The sequence below is a fragment of the Achroia grisella genome, unplaced genomic scaffold (assembly GCF_030625045.1).
Source record: "Achroia grisella isolate CSIRO2021 unplaced genomic scaffold, CSIRO_AGI_Agris_v1 utg628, whole genome shotgun sequence".
NCBI classification, from domain to species: domain Eukaryota; kingdom Metazoa; phylum Arthropoda; class Insecta; order Lepidoptera; family Pyralidae; genus Achroia; species Achroia grisella.
In genome coordinates, this window is record NW_026712968.1 from 427941 (window position 1) to 433940 (window position 6000).

Here is a 6000-nt window from a genome sequence, read left to right on the forward strand (position 1 = left end):
TCGTGATAAATGCATTGTAAATTTATCAGATTGAAATTCATATTTATATAAATTCAATCCAATTACAATTACATTAATAAATAAAATTACATTAATTAACAAAATTACATTTTTGTATAAAATTATATTCATCAATAAAATTACATTAATAATAACTAATAACATAATATTTTCCGTAAACTTCCGTAGAATATTCCGTATGAATACAAATGTTTGTACCGTGCAAGGAGTGGAACCCGCGACCGTTGGAAGCAAAGTATCTAGGAAACGTCAGTCTATAAATACTGGGGCCAATGGCCCTCTCAACATTTACAACGCACATATAATATGTGCCCACTCTAAATAAGCAGTTGACCTTCATTCTTCAATGAAACGTATTAGATACTGGCGGTATACGCGACTTCGTCCGCGTGGAATTTAACTTTATTTTTCTAAAATAAAAGATTTTTTTCTAAAATAAAGGTACTGTACTCTTTTTTATGAAAATGGAGCACACGGAGGAGTATGAAATTTAGCTCATTTATATTTTATACTAGCTGAGCGACTACGTCCGCGTGGAATTTAACTTTATTTTTCTAAAATAAACATTTTTTCTAAAATAAAGGTAGCCTAAGTTAGGTTAAGTTTAGGTTAGCCTTAAGTTACATCAGCTACCTGCCAATAAAAGTCCCGTCAAAATCGGTCCAGCCATTTCAGAGATTAGCCGGAACAAACAGACAGACAGACAGACAGACAAAAATTGTAAAAAATGTTATTTTGGTGCATGTACCGTATTTATATTTATATGCAAAAAATGGTCATTTCAATATTACAAACAGACACTCCAATTTTATTTATATGTATAGATTACAAGTTTGTGGCCTTGAGTTCCGGGTCTTTTTTTATTTAACGATATTATATTTAATTATTTAACAAATATTATAACCAGTTAATCATTTGTAACGTTCTAAAATTTAGGAATTTGCGATTTTATATAAACTATTTGAGGGTTACAAATAGAGTTGCCAGGTCGCCAAATCATATAGAACCACTTATATAATAATAATTATTTCTTCAAGTTTTAACATTTATCCATCGTTATCTGGTACTTTTTTTATTATACGGCCCATGTGATGGTAAACGGTTACCGCAGCCTATGGATGCCTGAAACACCAGGGGTGTCACATGTGCGTTGTCGACCCTTAAAAAACCTTAATATAACCCTTGAAAAACCTCATGGTGCAGTCTGTATAGGAAACCTAAACTATATTTTAGGTGCCAGTTTATATTTGTGTGTATATCTATATATAACTGTTTAATGTGTGTGTCTTGGGTGAAAGAGAGAGAGAGAGATTCTCCATATCTGTGAGTGTGAACAGTCTAAATAGACAAAGCATTACAATATTACAATGTAAGTACGTATATTAATAAATACCTCACCACACGTGTACGCAATTTTCTCGTGGTGTGTTCAATAATTCTCTTGTAGCGCCTTATCATAATTATTGTTATATAATTTATCTTCCACTCAGTATATTAACAATACTATCTTGTTACCAGGCAAGGGCATACTATGTGAAGATAGATATATATGTATGGGACATACATATTATAACATAGTATAAAACGAAGTCGCCGTAGCTGTCTTTTCGCTTATATCTTTTAAATTACTTAACGGATTTTAATGCAGTATTCAGCAATAGATAGAGTGATTCAAGAGGAAGGTTTATATGTATAATACATGCATGTTATAGTATAGAACAAGACGAGAAATTCAAAGATTTGTAATGCATCAGTGAGTAACCGGAATGGGTCGCTACTGGATAATAAAAATGTAACTGATTTGTGTTTGATGTTACGTGAAAGATGTATGGGAAAATCTTTTATTGGAGAGAGCAATGAAACAATCATTGTTATATTTTTCTCCATTTGTCTGTGTGTTTATGCTAATTTTTCTAATTGTATTAACACATTTTGACTTAAAAATGTTATAACGATTATTTAAAAGGTAAACATGCAAGCTTGTCCTTCTTGTGATCAGCTTTACGACAATTCAAAAGTGCTTAAATTAAGTTTATTTGAATAAAGATTTTTCTATTCTATTTTAATTGTTTAAAAAAAGCAGGTGAGTCGCATCACTCATTATTCTTAGTTGAAACTACATTCCTAAAAAGTGTAAAAATTAATTTATCTTCAATAAGGATAATTTCTATTTCATTCAATTCTTTATAATTCAATTTATCGTTTGAGCAGTAAAGTCGCGGGAACAGTTAATAGTGTAATAAGTTTGTTTAACCCAAACATTTGTTATCTATTACTTTATCTAAGGCAGACGAGTAAAACATACATTCTACATTTTTGCAATACAACTGATAATTCTGAACTGATACTAATATTTAATATGATATTTCTAATATTTTATTCTGTATGTAAAAATAAAATACTAGATGTAGTATTAGACTAATTGCCATTCACCACCTATCTTTTCTATCTTTTATCGCTATATATTATATATATAAACCTTCCTCTTGATTCAATCTATCTATTAAAAAAACCGCTTCAAAATCCGTTGCGTAGTTTTAAAGATTTAAGCATATATAGGGGCGGACAGACAGCGACAGCTACTTTATTTTATACTATGTACTGAAGCGATAAGACCGCCTTTTGTACCTACATATTTATTTTAAACTAGCTGTGCCCGCGGTTTCACTCGCTTATAAATTTCTATTTTATTTTAGCCCATGTGTTATTCTGATGCATAAACCTATATTATTGTAAGCTTTTATCAAAATCCTTTCAGTAGTTTTTGCGTGAAAGAGTAACAAACATCCATCGGGGGGAAAGGTATTGTTAGTAATGTGGACTCTCGACCCCATTGCTAGCAAAGTACCATGTCAGGTTGACCTCCACGCGGTTCCCCCTGGAAACCATCGTGATAAATTCCAGGTGAAATTATCACGATGGGCTAACTGACCTGACCTCATTCTCATCTTATCATCTTCCACTGGTGCCCCGCCAGCGTAAACCGTTAGCGCAGGCGGGTGCACCATTTCATTATCATATACAAAAAAACAAACATCCATCCATACGCACAAACTTCCGCGTTTGTAATATTAGTAAGATATTCCGATTGCTTTTGTATTTGTTTTTTTTTTAATTGCATTAAAAAATAATAAATAAATAACGTTGTTGTGGACTAGTGTTCAGGGATTGATGTATCTTTTATTTAATATAATATATACACAAACAAATACAACAAAAATAGAGAATAATTTGCAATTTTTTTAGGTGTACCGTCGGTTAGCTATTGCAGATAATAATAATAACTTGTGGTCGCCCTGTGGTAGAAATTTGACCACAAAAAACCTTTTTTGAATTCGCAATAACAAGTAAACAAAAGAGTATATGCAGGTATGTGTAATATACATGTTTTTGTAATGTTTTTTTATAGATATAATAATATATTTTGCAGGTATAATGAAAAATATTGTCATTCTGCAATCCTCGATATAAACCACAGATAACATAATATATAAACTATAAGTGTGCGAAATTCCATATTCCTCCGTCCGAGTAATATTCGTAACAAAGGGTACAACGTTTTTGGTTCATCTATACATATAAATAAAATTGGAGTGTCTGATTGTAATGTTGTAATAACCGTTTTTTACTACATGCATGAATATAAAAATACACCAAAATATATTTTTTTACAAATTTTGTCTGTCTGTCTGTTTGTTCCGATTAATCTCTGAAATGGCTGGACCGATTTTGACGGGACTTTTATTGACAGGCAGTTGATGTAATAGAGTAACTTAGGCTACTTTGTAAAATTAGAGAAAAATAGAGTTAAAGTTCTAGAAAAATTAAGTTAAATTCCACGCGAAGTCGCGTATAAACCTAGTATCTATATATATATATATATATATATATAACTCAAAGGTGATTAACATAGTGATTTATCAAGACACAGCCCAAGCCACTGGACGGATCGGGCTGAAATTTGGCATGCAGATAGATGTTATGACGTAGGCATCCACTGAGTAAGGATTTTGATTATTTCTACCCCCAAGGGGATAAAATAAGGGATGAAACTTTGTCAATTTCAAACCGATCGGGCTGAGACTTTGCATGCATAAAGCTACTATGACGTAGGCATCCCCTAAGAAAGGGTTTTGATGAATTCCACCGCTTAGAGGATAAATTAACGCGAGCGAAGCCGCGGGCAAAAGCTAGTACTAATATATAGTCCCATACTATTTGTAGGTACGGTGAGTATAAAGTATAGATATAGAAATTATGACGTCATACAATCAGACCATAAACAAAGATAATACAGTAATTCATCAACTATGTTCGCTATCTGTCTCATTAGTATTTAATTATTATTATTGTTATCACAGATCCTATAACAACAGATAATAAACATTGATACAATTTTTCACGTAAACGGAAGTTACAGATTCTTACGACTTGTCTGATTGTAAATCATCATTGTCAGCCCACTGCAGTCCACTGCTGGATATAGGCCTGACCCAAGACACGATCTTCAGCCCTTTTCTTATAGTTACTACCCGCAGCCCGTACATATATCGTCGCTCCACCTAGCTGTGGAGCGTCTACTACGTTTGCCAATTCGCCGTCTCTACTCTAGAACACTACTCTACTTCCTACTCCAGTGAGTGTCGGTTCTGCGACAGATATTTTTAAAGTCTTTTATTTTAGAAAAATAAAGTAAAATTCCATGCGGACGAAATCGCGGGAACTGCTTGTAATTATATAAAAATTCTCGTCATCCTCTCTTCTCTTCTGCTTGCCATAATTAATCTACTTTTAAATTATATTTACCTATCTATCTATCTACAGTAAAATTAAAATGAAAAAAAGCTGAGATAAGTAAATAAATAAATAAAATCCATTACAACAACTCTACAAGTATCTATGTAAACATGAAACTACATTATATTTTTATTTCTGATTCATACAATAGAAACAAATAATTTATTGCAAGTCTATGAATCACATGAATGTTTTGTAATGGATGATAATGCAATGATGCATCCGCCTGTGTTAACGGTTTACACTGGCGGGGCACCAGTCTTCTTCTTCGTTTCAACGGCACCCAAATACATATATTTAAATATATTTTCCCCAGAACGCCGCGACAACCCTTGCGCACTCCGTCGCATCCATCAGGTCTCACTTTGTGCAGGATGCTGGGCACAAAGGACAAGCCAACAGGTGTGCCAGAGTCTGGGATGGCGCTCCGCAGTCACAAGCCTCCCTTGAAGCGGCACCCCACTTTACCAAGTTGTACCTGCAGCGGCCCATCTGGGTTCGTAGTCTGTTGAGCGATTTCCAAATGGGACATTGCAGGTCGCTACCTGGGGACAGGTGTTCGGCTGGTTGAATAAAGTCCAGGAGCAGGATGATTTAACTTCCATAAGTCTACTTTGGCTTTATGTGGGTCGTTGGTCAAATCACTTGTCCTTCTTAAAAAACTCTTCCTGCTTTTAAGCGGACATCGGGAATAGAGTGGTTATGAAGTGGGTGGCGGGAATCAGTTTCTTGTCTCCTATTTTCTGTCTCGTACAACACCTGTCGTCGAACATTTGGTGAAGCAATTCCTGTGAGTGGATACAGCGTGTTTAGGGGTGTTGGTTTGAGGCAGCCCGTTATAATACGACATGTTTCAGTGAGAGCAATGTCGACCTCTTTCGCGTGAGTGGACCGATGCCACACTGGCCATGAATATTCACCCACGGAGAAAGCTAATGCCAGGCCAGACACACGAAGGACATGCGGCGCCGCGCCCCAGGACGTGGATGTTAACCACCGTAATAGCTTGTTCCGTGTTCCTATCTTTTTTTTTGTGTTGAGGCAATGAGCTTTGTAGGTGAGGGACCTATCTAGGGTAATACCCAGGTACCTAGGGTTAAGAGTGTTTAATCGGTATGCCTCGCCATGAGATTGTTCAGCTTACGGTTCGCTTGTCGGTTCCGCAGATGGAAAGCGCAGGAC